The following is a 21,105-nucleotide window of genomic DNA, read 5'->3' on the forward strand; positions in this document are numbered from 1 at the left end:
TCCAGGCCCAGCTTTGCCCAAATATGGTTCCAGCTCTATGACATCAGGCAAGCCCTAAAACTTCTTGGAGCCCTATTTCCAGAGCCATAACCTGGGGTGATAATTTTGCCTTCAAGCAAATGTGGACATTGAGATAAATAAATTGTTCTCCATTGGGCGTAGGATGTAGTAGGTGCTCAGTGACACTTTCCTCTTTCCATGCCCTCCCTGTTCTACCAAATATACTATTGTGATAAGGAAAAACAGAAGCCCACAGCAGTTAAGATCTTGGCCTTAGCTGATCCTGGAGGTGCGCAGGTCCCAGGACCCAGAAATGCCTGCCAAGCATGGGTGTTCTCTGTGTTGTGCTGGGAGGAGAGGTGAGACTCTCCCGTTCTTAAGACCAGTGAAGGTGCCTGGGGCTGGGATCTCAGGCTGTTGGCTGCAGGGAAAGGAATCTTGGGACTCTTCTTTACCACCCCGCGCAGGGGTATGTGGGTGCCAGGAGAGAAATGGAAAGTGAGGTAGGGGAGGACTCCTGGAGGTGGTGATCAAGGACCACGGTCGACCGGCCTCAAGCGCCCCCTATCGCCCTCGCAGATGAAGTGGGGCGAGTGTGTGGCTCACCCTTTCCAGGGGCACAAACTAACCAGAACAGGGCTGGGAGCCGGGGCGACTCCGGCGGCAGCGAGACTCAGCGGGTGGGATGTTGTGTGTGTGTCGACTCCGGGAGAGATGGAGACTCAGCAGGGTGTGTGTGTGTGTGTGTCTGTGTACTGGCCCCAGGAGACCGAGGAGGACTGTGTGTGTGTGTGTGTGTGTGTGTGTGTGTGTGTGTGTGTGTCTGTGTACTGGCCCCAGGAGACCGAGGAGGACTGTGTGTGTGTGTGTGTGTGTGTGTGTGTGTGTCTACTGGCCCCAGGAGACCGAGGAGAACCTGCAGCGACAGGGCCTAGAGAGTCTTCCAGACCGACCGGTCCGGCAGGGAGGCCGGGCCAGCGAACTTCGGGACCGAGACTGGGCGAGGGGCGGGGCCCAGGCTGGGTCCCTGCCCCTTCCCCCCCTCCCGGGGCGTCACGTGGGGCAGGCGGAAGCACCCCGCGGGGTGGGCGCGCCGGGCCCGCGGCCGCGAGTTGGCGGTGGCGGGGTGAGTTAGTGGCCGCTCCGGGATCCAGGGTCCCCGCGTGGTGTCTTCGATCAAGCAGGTCAGTGCGGCTGCCGGGGTTTGCTGGTCCCCAGCCTTCTCCTCAGGTGTGGCCTACAGTGTCCCCATGCCGCAGAAGGGAACGCTGAGGCCGCGCGGCGACTCTGCACCCCTCGCCCATTTCCCCAGGTCATCAGGTTTGTTCTCCGGGCTAGGGGTGGGGATGGGGTCGCCTCCTGAGGATGAACTGTCGGGTCAGAGACGGTGGCAAGGAGGGTGAGCCGGCGGACACCCGGCTTCCAGCCCTCGTTTCTCGGGCAGGAAGGCTCCCAGGCTCCGGAGATTGCCCGCCTTCCGACGCCTTGGTTTTCCGAACTGTGAGATGAAAACTCCCAGCCCATTGACCGCGGAGACCCTTATATTTCTGCAGATCGAATGACCCTGTGCCCTGGAACTTTTGGGGCTCCAGCGACCTTGGGCAGGGTATTTCCGGCCTCTGCACCTGACTTTCCCACCAGTAAATGGGGGCATTGCTTCCCAAGAGCCTACCTGGCCCAATTGCTAGGAAAAGGAGGGGTATGTTCATTGAATAGGGTCGAGCTAGGAATGTCGGGTTGAGCCCAAAGCCAGCGGGCTTGGACTGTAGCCTGGAGGCCACAGGGTGGATGTTTTTTCCTAGATCCCTAGGGGTGTTTTTTGATGATGGGGAGGTGATCAGGAGCCATCACAGTAGATTTCTGCCTTATGAACTCCCCTAGATCCCGTGTCTGGGGAGCCTTCCCAGATCCCCAGGTGGAGGTGGTGTGAGGTTGGAGGAGGGCTTCAGGGACAAACTTGGGGTTGCCCAGGGTCCCAGACTGAGGCTCGCCTGATGTCTGTTCCTCCAGGTGGGAGGTTTGAGGGAGACGAGGGGGGAGACCTCCTAGCAAGATCATTACAGGGTAGGAGGAGCCCAGCAGATCCATGAAGACGGGTGTGGACAGGTGCGGGCCCAGGGGGATGACTGGAATGGGCCTTGGCAGTTAAGTGGCACCTTTTAAGCACAGGAGCCTCTAGGTGAGGGCATAGCTGTGCTGAGGCAAGAACTTGGATGGTGTGTTTGAGGACTGGCGAGGAGATGGGTGTGTTTGCCCAGGGTGGGAGAGGACAGGAGTAGAAAGAACTCAGGTTTGTGTCGCTGTCCGGGGACTCTGCCTCCTTACTGGCCGTTTGTTCATGGAATAGGTCATGGGGAAGGTGTCTTAGAAACACTGCCGGTGACTGGTGTGGTGGAGGCGGCTACAGCCCCATGGGCCGCTGTTGCCTCAGTCAGTCTTCACTTGGGCAGGTAGCCCCCTCCCCAGGCTCTGCTTCCCCATTCTTCCACAATCATCCTTTTGTGGAGGTTGCCCTTCCTCCCTCCATAAGTTTTCTCCCCATCCAAATCTTCAGCACCCTTGGAACTTCAGGTTTCAAAAATGGGCTGTTTATCGTCCCCACCTTCCAGCCTGACCTTTCAGTCCTGTGTAATGACACAGCTTAGGAAGGGTGCTTAGGAACTCTGCAGGGAGGGGTCTGCACAGCTGAGGGACCTGGAGTCCCTGCAGCCACCAAGCAGTCTGTGACTGCAAGACCCAATACTTTTCAGAGCCTTCCTCTTCCCATCTGTAGGATGGGGTGATAAGCCCTGGCTTTATGCCCAAAAGAGACTATCTGGGGTAAGACTCAGGCCTGTCGGGGTCTAAATCCTGCCCCCAGCAGTGAGTGTTAGAGTGAAGGCAGAACTCAGGGAAGGGTCAGTTCAGAAGGGGGTGATCTCAGAGCATTGAGGATAGTGGTGGATCAGGCCTGTGGTATCAGCTGGAGGGAGGGAGGTCCCCATCCTCTCCGAAGCCTCTCCTCTTCCCACCCCTCTCTCCTTGGCTGAGCTCAAAGCCAACCGCCAATGCCCAAACAAGTGGCCTCTGTTCCCAGGGGAGGGGGAGGGGAGGCAGTCCCTGGGCTCCAGGCCCGTCTGTCCAGCGCTGACCCTGGCCCCCCGCCCCTCACTCTGGGTCTTAACCCTTAGGATCCTGAGCTGCGCCCTGGGGTGCTTGACAGCTGGTGCCCCTCGCCCACCAGCTATTCCCTCCACCCTGTTACAGGCTTCTAAGGGTTCTGGCACTTCTGGAGGGGATGCAGGAGAGTATCAGTGGGAAATGGGGAAGGAACGAGGAAACGGGTTGGGGAGAGGCTGGGCAGGTATGGCCACTGAGACACCACTTGCCCAGAAGTTTCTTCCATAGATGGGGGGACTGAGCCTAAGGGCCAGCAGTCAGGCCAGAGCAACACAGGGAGCCTGGGTGGTGGGGTGCCAGGGGCAGGGGCAGGACTTGTGGAAATGTAGGGGTGTTGGGGAGGAAGCTTTCTAGGGCCCTGTGCTGGGCCCTGCACATTTGTTGCATTACTGTATTTAACTTTACCTCATTGGATAAGATGAGGACTACAGGGCCATGGCGGCAAACATGCCTGGAGCGTTGTTGTGGGCGTTTTCATGTATATGAACCAACTTAATCCTGTCAGTGGCCCTCAAGGTTAGGTACCATTCTACAGAAAAGGAAACTGAGGCCCAGTAAGGTTAAGTAGCTTATCCAAGATGACTGTGGATCGGGGTAGAGTCAAGAAAGGACCCAGATATGTGTTTGCCTCCTGTGGCCTGATTTCTCCACCCGGAGGGTGCTGTCATCCAACTCTGCTCGCTGAGGGCTTTCCCCTGGGTGGTGGCCAAGGCAGCCATGAGCAGAGCATGACCTCAGCCAAGCAGCCCCAGCCCTTCCTTCAGGAGCAGTGTCCTCCCTTGGGTAGCTCCTCTCATCCCCATACAGTGCGTGCTTTAGGTTTTATGGGGGGTGTTGTGCTGACAGTGGCCATTCAGAGGTCTCAAAAGCACAAGGATATTGGGGGGGCAGATATCCAGGTCCAGTTTGTGCTCCCCACAAGCTCAGGGAGAGGCTGCCAGCTCTGATTGGCGAGGAGGTCTTGGCCACCTACCGCCACTCCTGGCCTTGCCCCCACACCTGTACATTTCAACCAGGAGTCTGGTTGTCAGGTTGAGCCCAGGTGTCAGGGATGGCGTGAGGTGGCAGCATGTGATTCGTCTCCTGCATGGCCTTCGTGCAGAATGTCTCTCATCCTTTAGGTCATAGATCAGAAAGAGAACCTGTTCCATAATTAGGACATCTGTCCTAGATCACTGGGACAGTTAGAATGGTTGAGAGGGGATATGGAACTAAGTGACCAGTTTGATAATATTATTTAGTCCAGTGGTAGTAAATTATTACTTAATTTCAGTAGTAACAGCAGTAGCTATTATTCCTTTTCTTTTCTGTCTTTTCTTTTGCAGTGCTGGGAATTGAACCCAGGGCCTTGTGCACACTAAGCAAGCCCCTTCTTGAAAGCTTACTATGTGCTAGGCAGTGTGCTGATTCCATTTAATCCTCAACAATAGGAGAAGCACTGACTGATAGGATAAGCACTGTTCCCATTTCATGGATAAAGAAACTGAGGCTCAGAGAGGTTAAGCGATTTGCCCAGGATCATGCATTCTTTAGAAGAGCTTGAAGTCTATGTTGCTTCAAAATGTGGACCCTGAGCATTGGGTTGCATTGTAGACAGAAGATACCCAAACCCAGTCCTAGCCTGGAAATTCCCAGCTGAGGTGACAAGCCAACTGGAGGGCTGCCTGGTCGTTAATATTGCTGGTAACCAGCTGTGGAGCTGGGATCCCTGAGGGGTATCCTGCTCACAGACTGGACTAACAGCTATTGAATCTTAAGCCTCCAGGGGTCCAGCCTTAGGACAGGCACCTCCTGGAGACTTGCATTCTGCTCTTGTCCTGTCCTGACCTGGCTTTTGGTAATAAAATGGTTCTCCCAGGCTCCATATGCTGGTGAAGAGACTGAGGTCAGTTGAGGGTAAGTGGTCTACCAGCCATCTTTCAGGCCTGGGGCTCTGAGGCATGTCCCTCACCCAGCCTGGAGCCTATGAGGGCCCCAAAGCCCCTGAGCTTTCAGCCCATACTGCCCACATTGCCTTGTCACAGGGGCCCAAGTTTATCCTTGAACAAACCAGGAACCAAATCCATTTAAGTTGCCTGGGGTCTGCCATAGCTAGGTATGAGCAACTGAGTATACCTGGGACAGATCCCAGAGTCAAGCGGCCAAGACGCTGACCCCACCTGTGGCCAAGTATGGGGTGCTCAGGGGCAGAGAAGCCCATGGAGAGTTCAGGGTCAGGGAATCCCCGCTGGAGAGATATGACCTGTCTTGACCACTCCTTTGTCATGTCCCAGGACTGGGACCAGGGGCCACATCTGGAATCTTGGCTCCCCGGGGGCTCTGAGGGAAACTGGCCTGGTCCCATTTCCTTTGCTTAGGCCAGTGTAGGGTGGGACAGTCCCTAGGACTGGGAGGAGTAGCATGCTTCAACTTCCCAGCTGCCCCAAGGACACTGACCTGTCTCTGGGCGTTCCTTTTTTTGCTCTTCTCCCCAGCCCCACCTGCTTCAGGTATGGACAGCACACAGCAGGACCCAATCTAGCCAACCCTTAGGGTGCAGAAGCCTGGGCTGTGGCTGCCTGCCCTGCTCCTTCTGGGGCCCATAGGGACCTGTAGGCAAAGTGGCTGTGCTCGGAGGGCCCTAGAGACAGAGTCCCTCGGGGAAGGGGGCCTGGTCTGTGCAGGGTAGAGCCCTCTTCCTGCCAGTTGCCGGCTGGGTGAACCTTGCTTGGCTGCTTCCAGCCCTTTCCTGCGCCACCTCCCTCTTGGGAACTCTGAATGTGTGTTCAGCATTTGATGTTCCAGTGGTGAGGGAGGTTGGGCCAGCTCCACACCCCTTGATACTTGAGCTGCTGAGGCTTTTACCTAATCTTGGTCTTTTAGTCTCTGCTGGGGACCTTCAGTGGGCTGCTATGTGGTTTTGCAGCTAAGGTACAGTCACTTGTTCCTAAAGGACCTGGGGAAAGAAAGGGACCCTGAGGGGTGGAGCTCGGAACTGATGCTTCTCCAGGTGGCAGCAGGACAGCTTCGGGGCATATCTCCCTTTAGTGCAGCAGAGTGCTGGTGTTGGCTGGTGGGGTCTACCTGCCACCTTAGACTGGGCGATTCCTCCTCCTGCCAGCTGGATGTATTACGCCCAGGGACTCTGAAGATCCAGGGATCATCTAGTGGTTCTGTGCCAGGGATATGACCCAGGATACTTACCTGCCTCTACTTCCGGTGGCCTGAAAACCCACATTTCTCAAGGCAGAACTGGGTTGGCTCACTTGGAGGGGGCGGGGTTTGCTCCAGTAGCTCTGAAATCATCTGAGAGGATCCTCCTCCCCATGTCTTCCAAGAAAAGACTACTGGAAGAGCCTGAGCTCAGCTGGGGGCCAAGGCCTGAGTCTTCCTGACTTGCTCTGTGGCTCTGGTTAGGCTCTTGTCTGTCTAGGACTCACTTTCCCTTGTGGAAAAGGGGCGTGTTGGACAAGGTGCTCCGTAGGCCTAAGAAGTAGATGATTAAGATTACAGAGAATTCCTGACTGGGGCCTGGGCAATAGGAGGGTAGAGCTGGAGCTGGTGGGCAACTGTGGAATGAGAGGCGCCTGGTGCTAGGAGGCTGGAGGCCGGGTTCTAGCCATCCTTCGGCCTGACTTACAGTGTGACCTGAGTTTCCTGCTGCCCACATGCAAAATTGGGCAGTGTCCCTTCAGCCTAGATCTGTTCACTATGTACTACCTCGGGGATCTGGGGGAATCAGACCCTTGTCCTGGCAGGATTGGGGTGAAAAAGAATGAGTACATGGCCCACAGTCACGGAGACGTGTGGTGGGCTCAGGGCTGTGACTGGGGGGTCAAACTGCTTCCTGGAGCAGTGAGCAGGGGAGATGTTCTAGGCAGAGGGAACTCGTATACACAGAGTCACTAGCAGGCAGGTGCTGGTGTTGGGGCGCTGCAACGGAGGAAGTGAGGTAGAGCCAGGGGCCCCAGCTGAGTAACGGAGAGCCATGGAGGGTAGCAGAGGGGTAGCAACTGCCTTGAGGGTGGAGGTTGGTCTCAGAAAATGGGTGGTTCTGCCCTGTTCTGGGGACGGTTGAGCTGTGGGTGGGCAACATGAGGGGTTTGAGAGTCAGCACTTCCCCTCTATGTAGAGGGCTCCCCAACTGTTTTTATCAGGACAGCCCAGCAGGAAGTGGCTGGGGCAGCCGCAGAGGTTGAAAGAAGAGGTAGGTCTGGCCACAGAGGGTTCCAAGGGGTGTCAGAGTCAAACCTTTAACTCTGGGACCTCTGATCTGAACCTTGATACTCAGCTTGTCCAGGCGCTCTCTCCCCACCCATCTCACCAGGATAAGCCGGGGTCAGGTGCAGATGGAGGACCTCCCAGCCCAGCCCCCTGTAGACCCTGTCCTTGCCCATCCCTTCCTGCCTCCCTGGGTGCCCAGCCCCTGCCACTGCCCACAGTGGTTTGGGAGGCTTCCTGGGGAAGGATTTGAGGCAGAGGAGGAAGGAGACTTAGGACAGTAAGAAGCAAAGACCATAGCTGGATATGGTGGTGCATGCCCATAATCCCAGCACTCAGGAGTTGAGGCAGGAGGATCGCTATGAGTTTGAGGCCAGCCTGGGCTATATATCGAGACCCTGTATCAAAAAAAAAAAAAAAGCAAAAGCCAAAAATACCAACAAATGTCACATATTAAGTGCCTGCTGTTGTTTGTGGATTCCCATTTGTACATTTCGCACACATTTATTGGGCATCTTTCTGAACACTGTTCTGGCCACTGGAATGCAGCTGTGATTGAAGCAAGGTCTGTGCCTCCCAGTTGAAACTGGCGTTAACAAGTTGTCTTAGTTACTTATCTCGTTGCTGAGACAAAATACCCAACACCCAGAGTTAAAGGAGGAAAGGTTTATTTAGCTCACAGTTTGTCAAGGTTTCAGTCCATAGTTGGCTGGTTCCCAGGCAGGGTGGCTTCACAGAGGAGAGCAACTCATGCAGGGCAGCAGACACCAAAAGCAATAAGACAGAAAACAGGCCTCTTTCTGTCCCTTATATTGTATCCAGACTACTGGGATTGGGGCGGTGCCAATCCAGTCAGTGAACTGATCCAGCAGTCACCCACCCTTAATCCCAGCACCCTGAATCCCAGCATTGCACTATGAATCAATCACACACTCTAGACTCAGCCGCCTCTGAAAAGCTTGTCCCCCATGACTACATGAGGCTTTGGGGGACGTCTGGACACAAACTGTAACACCCAGTCTGCTGCCTGTTGCCGAATGCTTTGGCCCCAAAGCACCCTGTGCGCTCTGTGGCTTCCTGTTGTATGGACAGTGAGGATGAGGGTGTCTTAGCATGGCCTTCAAGGCCTTTCTTAACCTGCCTTCATTCTCCCTCTCCCTATCCCACTTGCCCTCCCTGTTTTCATCCTAAGGCCCTGCCTGTCTCTGTGTAGTTCCTTCTGAGGAGATGGAGTAGAGAGAGAGACTCAGAGAGCCCTTGGTTCAGATTCTGGCATTGGTAACCTTGAGTGATTTACTTAACCTCTCTGAGCCTCAGTTTGCTCATCTGTGAAGTGGGTTAAACCCACTCGCTTTCTAGATTGTTAGGATTATGAAGCTTTGCAGGCAGCCATGCATGCATGGTAATTGGTAAGCAGGAAGTGCTGACCAGGGTATGGGTTGGGATGCGTTCTGCAGCCCGACTGGAACAGGTCAGGGAGTGTTTTTGTCTGGTTGTACAGTGGGGGCATCTGAGGCCACATCATATTGGAGGCCAAAGCCTGTGGGACTTGACCCTCATGACCTTCTCACTCTTCTGGCCCTAGTCCTACCGTCCTGGCAGCACCCGCTCTTTGCCCCCCTGCCATCGTGGCAGCTTCCCCTTTCAGGTACCAGCAGCAAGGGGCCTACTTATCTCTTGGCTTCTCCATTCCAAGGCTCAGCCAGGGAGAGGGCAGGTCCAGGTCCCTGCTGCCCTGGGCTCCTAGTTCTGGGCTGCAGAGGAGCCTAGCAAGCCCCTGCTGCTGTCATAGGCAGGAGCTTCCAGCTCCCAGCACCTTCCTGCTAGCTGCCAGGGCAGTGCTGACCTCCACCATCCCAGTGCACAGCGTGGGTCCCAGCAATATAAGCATCGGGGACCCTGGCTGTGCTCCTGCTGCCTGTGGGCTTGTAGTTACCCTGTGTGCTCCCCCTCCTGTGGTCATTGTCTCCTTGTTTCTGCCACCTTTGTAGTGCTCACAGTACCCTCCTGTTCCCCAGGTGGCAGTTGTTTCCAAAGGATCTTCTTGTTATCCTGTCCTACAAACGCCAAGAAGGCAGCGGATGCATCTCTGGCCTCTGCTTGCCCAGGATATGGCAATAGGTGCCATGGACAGTCCTCTGCCCCAGCAGGGGTGTCTGTGACTGAGTGGCAGGGGCCAGGCCAGTGCCTGAGGACCCCGCGGGCGTGGTCACCTCGTTGTTGGAAGGAATGAATGAGGAGGGTGCTGGGCTAGGAGCAGGGAGGTGGCCTTGGGTCAGGCCATAGAGGGTCAGGGTCGGGGTCAGGGTCAGGGTAGGAGCCCTGCCTGTGACGGGTGTGCTGGCGGCAGGTGAGAGAAAAGCAGGGGACAGGGACAAGGGCCAGCGGTCCAGGAAGCTGAGAGACCTAGAGTGAAGAGGGCAGGGAGATGGAGGGTCAGGGATGGTGGAAAAGATGTCCCTTAGTAATCTGTGCATTTTATATTTAAAACCATGAAGCTACTTCATGGGGAACAAACTACAAGAAACTCAATTCCGATGATTTATAACACATTCATCATTTTTTCTTGTAATTTTAAAAGTGATATACATTTGTAAACACTTCAAGCCATGGAGATGTGAAACTTACAGAAAGTGAAAGTCTCTCAAAATGAGGGTTGGGGGGAGCCCAGGTTGTGCACCGTCCCTTAGTCTGTAATGTCCCTTGATCATTAATACAACAGAGGCTTAGCATTTTATTAGGGTACTGCTGGTGCAGCTGCTGCTAGCAGGTGAAGTGTCATGCTTCTCACCGGGCCCTATCTTGTGAGAGCTAGGAGGGAGGGCTGAAACTCAACCTGTTCTCTGCTTGCAGAGCCGCATGCTCTGGTGTGGAGTTCCTGGAGGAAGAGGCACCTTTTTCTGATTTGCTTGCAGGTCCCTCCTGACTTGGGGACACCTCTTTTTTCAGAGAAGGTAGCTGGTGAGGAGCTGGTGGGTTTGGTGTAGGGCGGGGGTGTGTGGCCCCGGGGTGCTGCGGGAGGGCCCAGCATGGCTGAAGTGTAGTGAGGTTGTCATGGGGCCCTGGGGTAACAGAGCCTCAGATGCTACAATCCAAACCCCAAGGGCCACACTGGGTAGGACAGGCCGAGGCCTCGGGACAAGGGACAGGAAGTGCCTGCCTTTGCAGAGGAGGAGTGAGCAGAGGACAAGCAAGTCTGGCCTCTGGTGCACATGTGGTGACGCGTCATGGTCATCTGGGCACCAGCCTGTGAGGCAGGGACTGAAGTCTTCACTCTGTGGAGGATGTGATGTGACTCACTGAGGGCTTCAGGCAATAAGGGGTAGCGCTGGGTCTGGAGCCTACAGCGGCCTCGTATCCTGGGCAGGGACAGGTGGGGCTCACGGGCTCCATGGCAGGCCCCCAGCTTCCCACTAGGTAGCAAGGCAGCTGCTTGTGCACCCCGGCCCAGGGTATTCTCTTCACCCCCCAGTGTGCCAGGACCCTGGGAAGACAGGCCACAGCACACATAGGTGGGTAGGGCTCTCCCAGAGGCAGGGAGGATGTACAGGGCAAGGACACAGGGTGGGAGAAGGGCAGGAGACTTCCGTGTGCCTTTTTGGGACCTGTATGCAGCAGGAGACAGAACCTTGGCTTCTTGGCCTAGCCAGCGGCCCACCTCAGGAGCACAGAGCCAAGGGAGCTGGCCTTGCAGGGGGTGGGGGTCACTTCTTCACCCTCTGGCTGTGGAGCCCCACCCCCACCTAGTTCCTCATACTACAGGAAGTATCTCCAAGGCTTCGAGCCTGCGCTTCTTACCCTGGGCTAGCGGAGTCCTACAAACGCCAGGAAGGCAGCGGATGCCTGCAAGAGTGGCCCTGCTTGTAGGTATCACCTGGGTACCTGGGCCTGGTGAGCAATGGAGGGTATGGGGCATGTCAGGGTTCTGTGGCAGTCGGAATGTTGGCAGCGACAGGAGGTCTGAAGGTTGTGTGTGTGTGTGGTGGTGAGACTGGCTGTCCTGTATGGCTCTTGAGTGGGTGGGAGGAGGGTGGCCCTCGAGGTAGTGTGAGGTGTGCTATTGTGGTACCTGTAGAGTGTGGTTTGTAGACCCAGGTGGCTGGCTGTGTATGTTCTTGGTTCTGTGTGGAGAGCTCTGAGGGATTTCCAGGAGTCTGGGTGCTGGGGTCCCTGCCCAGCCTACCTGTGGTGGAAAACTGGGACCCAGGTAGTGGGTGGGCTGTGCAGGGGAAGAGGAGGAGGACAAGCTGAAGGCCCCAGGTCGCTTCCTTCCTCTCTGATCCTGTCAGGGCTGGGTCTTTCCTTGAACCCAGAGCGAGCTCCATGCACTTGGGGTTTGAGCTGGGGCGGTGTTTTGGTCAGGAGAACTCCAGGGCTGGGTGTGGAAGGAGTTAAGAGTCTTAAAACTGCTGTGGGGGCTGAGTCACTCACACCAACCAGAATGCAAAGGAGGCTTGGGAGGCCACAAGCGAGGGGCGCACCCACATGGGTCAGCCGCCTCTCCAGGTGGCCAGTGGAGTCACTCACCCTTTCGGGTACCCTTTGTTCCTACCCCGCTGATCTCTCCCAACTCCAGATGAGCAATCCTGTCATGCCCTGGGCCTTGAAAGTTTAGTCCTTTCCTTCCCATCTGCACTTGGCAGCCAGGTCCAGAGCTCTCTGGACGCCTCTCTGACTTTGGTAGACAGAGGCAGCCATGTCCTGATGCCCCTGCAGATGACCTGGTAAGTTTCACACACATGAAAGGTAAAATCCCAAGCCCTGGGATAGTTATGAGGGAGATGAAGGTGGAAATCCACAGGACTGGGCACACAGGGTCACTTAAGGCTCTAGGCTCCACTATGGATGACAGGGGTGACAAGGCATGCAGACTCTCAGAAGGCCCTGGTGATACCGGGGATTGGATGGACGGGAAGCTGCGTAAACTGGGTAGCAGAGGGAGCAGCGGCTGTGCTGAGCTGCGTGGCAGAACTGCTGGAGACTTTCTGCAGGCGGGCCCTCGGAGCAGGTGCCTGAGGCGGGCCAGAGGTGGTTTCCTTAGTCATTGTCAGCCGACAGTTTGGGGCACCCCCAGATGCCAGGCTGGGGCCTGGCATAGGAAGTGACATGGAGGGGGTTGTAGATGGGGCCAGCCCAGCCTGGCCAGGACTTGGGGTATGTCACTGAGAATTTGGGCAAGTCACTTCCTCCCTGTGGGTGTTTGTTTCTTTACCCGTAAGCTTCAGCGTCAGAGCTGGACTAGGTTGAATGACGGCTGAGGAGCCCTTGGGCGGGGCCCTGCAGGACTTTGAGCACAGGTGGGATCTTGGGAGAAGCAGGGTGGTGGGTAGGGTGTGCAAACCGACAGGATCCTGGGGTGCAGGGGGAGAACCCCCAACTGTGGGCTGTTGCAACAGCATGACACCCCCTCACCCCCCACCCACCAGGTCCCTACTTCCCTTGGTGTGAGGACTCTGGCCAAGGATAGCAGCCAGGGCTTCTGCCTGCAAACCAGGACCAGGATGAAGGTGGAGCAAGTGGGGCTGTCACCTTGAGCGCGGACTTTAAAGGGGCACTATATAGCTCAGTCATCAAAAGATATATATTTTAATGCCATCTTGAAAAATCAAAAGTAACGCAAAAAAAAATCCATGATGAACAAAGTATAAAGCATCAGAAGTTTCAGTGAGGAGAGCACCACACTGCCGTCTTGTTTTTGGCCTCCGCAAGGCACTCACTGCTCCAGGCTTTTGTCACGGAGCTGCCTCCTCCAGGAAGCCACCCCGACCCCGGAGGTCCCCTGGGCTGTTTTCATTGGCTGATAGTGTCTGATCCCCTCAGCTCGAGGTCCCTGGAGACATCTGGTTCATGCTTCCAGCTCCTTGAGTAGGGCTGTTCGAGAGGGAGTGTCAGTGCAAGTCCCTATGTCTCTGTCCTTGGCCAGTGCCCCTTGAGTGCAGGAATAGGAACTTGAGAGTGGCCGACGGGCCCTGCTCTTCTCGGGGAGAGGAGTGGCTTCCTGTTTCCCACCCGTGGCCATTCTGCAGGGTGGTTGGGACCATCACCACTTCGCTTGTGTTACACCCTGACCCTGGTGCCCAGCCGGTAGCAGGTGCGCCTTTGTGTCTGCTGTCCCTTTTGAGAGAGGGCGAGCAGAGTGGTTAAGAGTCAAGAGCTGTGCTGCCCAATAGAAATATGGTGCAAGCCACAACTGCAGTGCACATTTGCTAGTGGCTCATTAAAAGCAAGAGGTGCAGCCAGACATGGGTGTGCACACCTGTCATCCCAGAGCCTGGGAAGCTGATAATCTCAGAGCTTGGAAAGCTGAGGCAGGAGGATGGCTGTGAGTTCTAGGCTGGACTGAACTACATAGTGAGACCCTGCCTCCTAAAACCACCCCCACCTGAAAAGCAAAAAGGAAACAGATGCAAGGGCTGGAGGTAGAGCTCAGCGGTACGGCACTTGCCTAATATGTGTGAAGAAGGCCCTGGGTTCCTCACCTCTCCCGGACAAGGGAAAAGAAACAGGTGCAATTAATTTTAATGTTATTTTAAATCTAAATATCCACAATATATTTCGTAGTGTAAGTGGTAGAAAAACATTAAGATAAAAAAATTTCTGGGGCTGGGGATTTAGCTCAGCAGCACAGTGCCTGCCTGGCAAGCACAAGGTCCTGAGTTCGAGTCCCGGTACCGGAAACCAGCCCCCTCACCCCCCACCCCGCAAAAAAATTTCTTCTGATGTCAAGTTTTTATAAAGCCCAGTGTGTTTCAAATCCATGCTCCTCATTTCCAGGGTCCTGTTTCAAGTGTTCAGAAGTTATATGTAGCGACTGTATTGGGCAGGGCAGGTCTAGACTGTACTTGAACTGCTTCTGCCTAGCTGTGTGACTCTGGGCAAGTTACTGAACCTCCCTCTGCCTTAGTTTCATCATTTGAAAAACAATGTACCTTAAACATTGTGAAGATTAATCGAGTTAATGTGCTTAGATACGGAATAATAAACACTGTTGTCACCTCTTGTTAAATGATCATTTGAGTATCGTGGCCATTTTTGCTAACACTTTCATCCAAAGTATGAGTTACTTAAAATTTGTTTTTAAAGTACTGGAAAAACATAAACCTGTTTTAACCCTACCCTAAATAATGATAATTGTGGAGATGACTTAAGTGAATTGTAAAATGATCACAAGGCCATTTTGCACAGCAGTTTTTAGTTAGCCCTGCCTGGGGGGTAGATTTGTGCCACTGATCTCCACTGCCCCCCACCCCCAGCACTTGGGCCGTCCCAGCAGTAGGGTTGGCCTGGTCCTTCTTCTCCCCTGGAAACCCCATTTTTTGGTCTGTGTTCCTCCACCTCTCCAACAGGTTCAGGGACAGGGCCTTTGGGTCTCATGCCCTTGACTCAGTCACTTCCCGCCGCCTGTAACCCACACCATGGACTTCAGGCTTATTGGGGGTCCTGTGTCCCTGTGTGCCTTGGTGTTCCTCACCTCTCCTGACCATCTCCGTGTTGGGGGAGCCCACCTTAGCCGAGGAGCTGCCTCTGTGCCCCTATCCCTACCCAGGCATTCCTGCTTCAGCCTGCCCCTTGTGTATCCCAGCCCCTGGTCCTGGGGAGGGCCGGCAGGGGGTGTCTTGGTGCCCTGGCTCCCCTGGCAGGCCCGTCCTCCTGCGTCCTCTAACTCCATCCACTTCAGGTCCCTGGACCCTTCTCTCTTCCTCCTCTTCCCCTTCCCCCACCTCCTCCCCACCTCTTCCCGATCTCTGCTTTTTTCCCCTTTCTCTTCTTTTACCGATCCTCCTCTCCCCTTCCCTTCTGTCCTCTCCCTCCTGACCTCCCGGCTGCTCAAAGTGGCCTTGCCTGACGGACTTTCTCCTCATTTGTAACCTGCAGCTTTGGCCTCAGCCATGAAGAGGAGTCCTTCAGAGTAGCTGCGGCCTCCGGGAGCAGCAGGTGCCCTGGGCAGCCCAGCTGGTGAGTGGGGAGCAAGAGGCGGGGTGTGGGCGGCGCAGCAGGCTGAGCCCTGTGGCTCCATCTGGTGGGCGGGTGAAGACCCAAGGTCCCATTTTTGCTTTCTGTTTTCTTTTCTTGGTACTGGGAATTGAACTCAGGACCTTGTGCTTGCCAGACAGGCACATATGCCACTGAGCTATATCTCTGGCCCCCATTTTTCCTTTTGAGAATCCAGGTTGTGGGCAGAGGATGAGGGTCTTCCCTGCCAGGGCTCTGTGGGAGGGGACGGGCAGGGCCCGGCAGGCTGGATTTGGGGTATCAGCCAGTCAGTCCCCTTCTCGTCTGGTGAGTTTTGGTCTCTCTCCTTTCCAGCCTCCATCCATGACCATTACTGTTGTTTATAGATTTTATTTATTTAGTTGTATTTCAGCAAGAATTGCAAAACTAAAAGACATAGAAGGATATAGTGTGTCTGTCGCTTGTCTTCCCAACTGCCAAATCTCCACCCCAATGGTAATGTCCTATATATCTGTCCAGAGCATTCTGTATATATATTTGCGGGTATGTGCGTATATTTTTTCTTTTTTTCCCATCTTCTCTCTCCCTCTCTGTGTCTCTCTGTCCCCTCCTCCTTCTTCCTTCTGCCCTCCCTCCTTCCTTCCTTTCTTCCCTCCCTCCTTCCCTCCTTCCTTCCTTCCCAATATTGGGAATTGAACCCATGGGTTCTACACTGTGCTATATCCCCAGTCCTATTTATTTATTTATTTATTTATTTATTTATTTATTTATTTATTTGAGACAGAGTGTCACTAAGTTGCCAAGTTGCTTGGACTGGGATCAAATTTAGGAATCTCCTGCCTTAGCCTCCCAAAGTGCTGGGAATATGGGCATGCACCACTCCATCTGGCTTATATTTTGGTTCTCATATGCTTACATGACACTGTTCTCTACCTTACAAGCATTCTGCTCCTGAGCTACATCTCTATCCCTGTTCATTTTATTTTGTGATACGGTCTCACTAAGTTGCCCAGGCAGGCTTTGAATGTTTGATTCTCCTGCCTCAGCCTCTCACCTAGTTGGAATTACGGGTGTACCACCTTCCCTAGCTTTTACTCTTCTACTTAGCAACAAATTATTAATATCAGTTAATATGGATCTTACAACTTTCAGGTCTAAGCCAAATCTAATTGGTAATTTTAGTTGAGAAATTACGTTCAGGTTCTAGTTCAACCTTGGAAGAACTGATGTCTTTATAATGTAGAGAACCTGATATCCAAGAACATTGAATTTATTTATTTATTTATTTATTTATTTATGTTGTCCTTTGGCACTCTGAAGCAGCCATTTTATTATTCTTATATTTTAAATTCACATAGTTCAAAATTTAGGTGATGGACTAACTTGAGAAGTCTCCCTCCCTGCTGGAGTGGGTTTCCCAGGAGGCTAGAATTTGATGTCTCCTAGGATCCAAAGAAGGGTCTGTATGGTGTGTGCATGTGGCCCTGTGTTTCTGTGAGTTTTGCAAAACAAAGATGTTCCTGTGCTCTGTTTGTCAAAAGGGGCATCAGAGTCGTGGAGCTTCAGGCCCTGTGAGTGGTGCCTCTGGCTCAGCTTCTCCGGTCCCTTGTCCCCGAGACCTCTGCACAGGGCTTCGTGTCTTTAACAGTGGATGCATGCTGACCCGCAGTCTCTTTTCTCTTCTTCCACGCAAAAGGCAGAAGGTTGAGTGCTGTCCTGTACTTCTTTTTTTTTTTTTGGATTTTTTGCCTGTACCAGGAATTGAACTTACGACCTTGCACTTGCCAGGCAGGCACTGTGCCACTGAGCTAAATGCCCAGCCCCCCGTGCCATACTTCTTGTTATTCATTTGACAGCATATTTTAGAGTCATCCCTGCCAACAGATAAGGCGCTTCCTCCCTTATAGCCACTCTGTATTCTAGTGTGGCTGCTCTGTCACTGAGTTTACCATTCTGCGATGGATGAACATTTTCGTTATTTCAAATCTTTGGTTATTATGTACAGTACAGTAGCCGTTAACCCTCCTTAGATGCCATCGTGGGCGTGTGCCAGTGAAACTGAAGGATTGCCTGCATCGTGAGTGAGGGTGGCAGGGCAAAGGGTGGCATCTCGTGGCTTGCCTGGCTCCTGTGGCTTTGCCCTTTCTGGAGGCACATGCACCATCGGGGGACGAGGGCACCCCTCCCATGACCAGTGCTGTGTATTCTCAGACTTCCTGCTCTTTGACAATCTGATAGGTAAAAAATAGTGTTTTCCTGTATTTTACCTTTGTACTTTGTTAAGGTCCTTGTCATAGGCTCAAAGGTCATTTATATTTTACTTGCCACGTACTTCTCTGTTCATATTTTTTTGCTCATTTTCCTGCCAAGTTATTTTTTTTCCTATTTCTAGGTGCTTTTCAGCTCTTAGGGAATGAGCCCTCTGTCTGAGAAATGAGTGAGATACGCGGTATCCCTAGGTTCTCCCTTATCTCTGGCTTGGCCTGTGGTGTTTTCCACCATGCAGATTTGCTTTGGTTAATGTTTAAATGAAAAAACAAACTTATTATAGTAAAAGACACATTGCCGTAATTCCCCTCAAAATAATCCCCCTTGCTTTGAACGCTCTTACCCGTTGTTCTTGCCAGAACAAAGCACTTCTGGAAGTCCTCTTTCGTGAGTGTCTTCAGTTGCGTTGCCCTGGCTGCCTGGATGTCCTGACTCAATTCAAAACATTTTACCTCTCATAATCATTTTGACTTTGAGGGAGAGCCAGAAGTCCCGTGGTGCCGTATTTGGTGAATAAGGTGGATGAGGACACACTGTAATATTTTTATTTTACAGAATTTACCATAATGGTTAATCAGGGAGGAGTGATCAAAACCACACAATGTTTAAATTAAAAGATTTACTACAATAAAAGACATTGCTATTATTTTTCCTCAAAATACTCCCTCCTGCATTGAACACACTTACCCTGTTGTTCTTGGCAATGTGTCTTTTACTATAATAAATTTTTTTAACATTCACTGTAATTTTTGATGACCCCTTTTATGCAGTTAGTGGTACTTAACAATGGGGCTATATTCTGGGAAATATATCCTTTGGCGATTTTGTGAACATCATAGAGTATATTTTCACAGTGCTAGATGGTCTAGGTCAGACCCTCCATATGGCATTTTTTTTTCTCCTTTTGAGACAGGGCCTCACTATATAGCCCAGGCTGCCATTTAATTTGTAACCCTCCCAACTCAGCCTCCCAAGTGCTGGGATTACAGGTATGCACCACCACACTTAGCTTCCCGTGGCTTCTTGTTACAAGCAAGAGATGCAGTAAACAGACACATGAGGCTGCTGCTGGTGTGCCCTAGAATTCTGCTTTACAGTAAACTTTCTTTAGTATGTAGGAGTACCTTCTAGGATAAAGAATTTTTTAAAGTATAGGGGGCTGGGGATTTAGCTCAGTGGCACAGCGCCTGCCTGGCAAGCGCAAGGTCATGAGTTCAATTCCTGGTACCGGAAAAAAAAAAACCAAAATAAAATAAAATAAAGTACAGTAAATACATCAACCAGCATCATAGTCATTTATTATCATTGTCAAGTATTGTGTACCAGACGTAATTATATGGGCCATACTTTGATATGACAGTAGGTCTGTTCTTACTGGCGTTGTCACAGACACCAGGAGTGCAGGAGTACATTGTACAGGAGTACTTTGCACTGCGATGTTAAGATGGCTGTACAGTTGTCACTGGCAATAGGACTTTTCAGCTATGTTAAACTCTCATGGGACCGTTCTTGTATCTGTGGTCCATCGCTGATAGAAGTGTGGTTATGTGATGTATGACAGCAGTTGGATATTTTGGTCTTTTTTGTGTACCTTCTGGGTTTGTATCATTCCAGAAGGCTTTTATCTCTCTGAGATGATGTTTGAACCCTCTCATTTTTTTTTAATATTGAAGGCTTTGATGCACCTATAATTTATCCTATGAGGTGTGAGGTAGGGATCTACCTTGGTTTTTGCTAGTTTGCTCCATAGCTTTCTCAAAAATTTAATAGTCCATTTTCCCCCACAAGTGTGACATGCTCCTTCCATTATGTACTAAATTTTTATATGTACTTGGGTCTCCTTTTGGACTTTGTCTAATTGATATGTCTGCTCACATGCTAGTACTATGTACTGCTTTGACTTTTTGCGGCTCCGTGATATGTTTTACTATGTGATGAGGGTGATTCCTACCCATTACCTCCCTTCTTTTCCCCCAGAACTTTTTGCCTGTTCCTGTTTAATTATTAATTTTGGTACTAGCGGGTCAAACCCAGGACTTTTACACTAAGCTATATCCCGGCCCTTTTTAAGTTTTTTTTTTTAAATTTTGAGATAGGGCCTTGATAAATTGCCCCAGGCTGAATTTAAACTCTGATCCTCCTGCCTCAGCTTCGCAGAGTGCTGGCATCACAGGTCTGCACTACCACGCTCAGCTTCTGCTTATTTATTTTGCCATGTGAAGTTTCAAATTAGCTTGAGGTAGCTTAAAAAACTTTCTGTGTGTATTTTGAGTAGGACTGTGTACATGTATAAATTAATTTAAAATGAATACCTTTTATGGTGTCTGCTTTTAGAATTTACTGTGTCTTCCTGTTTGTCTAGGGTTTTGGGTTTTGGGACAGGGTCTTGCTATGTAGTTCAGGCTGGCTTTGAATTCACTATGTAACCCAGTTCCTCCTGCCTCAACCTCCCAAGTGCTGGTATTACAGGCATGTGCCACCATGCCTGGCCTGTCTGGTTTTTTGTTTTTTTGTTTTTTTTTGTCCCTCAGCAACACACCAAAATTTGTTTTATATAGATCTTGTGTATATCTTTCATTTTCTTCTCCCTCCCTCCTCCCCCACCACCAGCGGGAAATTTATTTAACTCCTACCAGGGTCTTGTATTTTTAAATTTTGTTTTGTTTTGCTTTGCTTTTGGGGGTCTTGTTCTATAGTATAGGCTGGTTTCAAATGCATAATTCTCCCGCCTCAGCCTCCCAAGGGCTGGTAGTACAAGTGTGTGCCATTGTGCCTGGTTTGAGATATTATGCATTTCTCATGAAGCTTATTCTTGGTGTTTTGTGATGCCCTTGTTAATGGGGCCTTTCATTCTGGCTTCTACCTTGTTATTGCTTAGAAATATTAATTTTTAATTTTAATTTAAAAAATATTTTGTTTGAGACAAGGTCTCGCTATGTAGTTTAGGCTGGCCTTGAACTCACTGTGTAGCTCAGGCTGGCCTTAAATTCTCAGCAATTCTCCTGCTTCAGCCTCTCAAATGCTGGGATTAAGAGCATGCACCACTGTGCCTGTCTAGAAATACTGATTTGTATAGTATTAATTTTTTTAATTGTTGTACGAGGGGCTGAACCCAGAGCCTTGTACATGCTTGGTAGGTACTTTAACCACTGATTTCCATTCCTTGCACCATTTTAAATTGTATTTTGAGACAAGATCTCATTAACTTGCTCCAACTTGCCATGAACTTGCAATCCTCCTGCCTCAGCCTCCCAAATAGCTGGGATTACAGACCTGGGCAACCATGCTTGGCTTCCTATATTAATTTTTTTTGTTGTTTTTTGAGACAGGGTCTCCCTGTCAGGCTGCCCCTGAACTCACTAGGTAGCCCAGGCTGGCCTCAAACCCGGTGATCCTCCTGCCACAGCCTCCCAAGTGCGGGAATTACAGGCGTATGCCACTATGCCTGGCTTATATTAATTTTGCCCAACCCTATTACATTTTCTGTTGTCTGAGTAACTTCTCAGTAGATCTGCTTGGGCTTTC

General features: G+C 51.8%; 1 protein-coding gene across 6 annotated transcripts in view; it reads left to right on the forward strand.

The window, feature by feature from the left end:
• The first annotated feature begins 1,063 nt into the window (after window positions 1-1,063).
• The window catches only part of Arap1 (ArfGAP with RhoGAP domain, ankyrin repeat and PH domain 1), a 59,152-nt gene continuing 39,110 nt past the window's right edge, over window positions 1,064-21,105 (forward strand). For 4 of the 6 annotated variants that reach the window (XM_005379969.2, XM_005379973.2, XM_005379975.2 and 1 more), the window contains exons 1-2: window positions 1,065-1,184; window positions 15,235-15,315. The gene's annotated coding sequence lies outside the window, so the exon portion shown is untranslated. Of the gene's footprint in view, window positions 1,185-11,121; window positions 11,223-15,234; window positions 15,316-21,105 lie in introns of those variants that run through there. The other 2 variants (XM_005379972.2, XM_005379970.2) reach the window with 2 other exon arrangements.

Source organism: Chinchilla lanigera, unplaced genomic scaffold (assembly GCF_000276665.1).
Source record: "Chinchilla lanigera isolate Chin_1 unplaced genomic scaffold, ChiLan1.0 scaffold00013, whole genome shotgun sequence".
NCBI classification, from domain to species: Eukaryota; Metazoa; Chordata; class Mammalia; order Rodentia; family Chinchillidae; genus Chinchilla; species Chinchilla lanigera.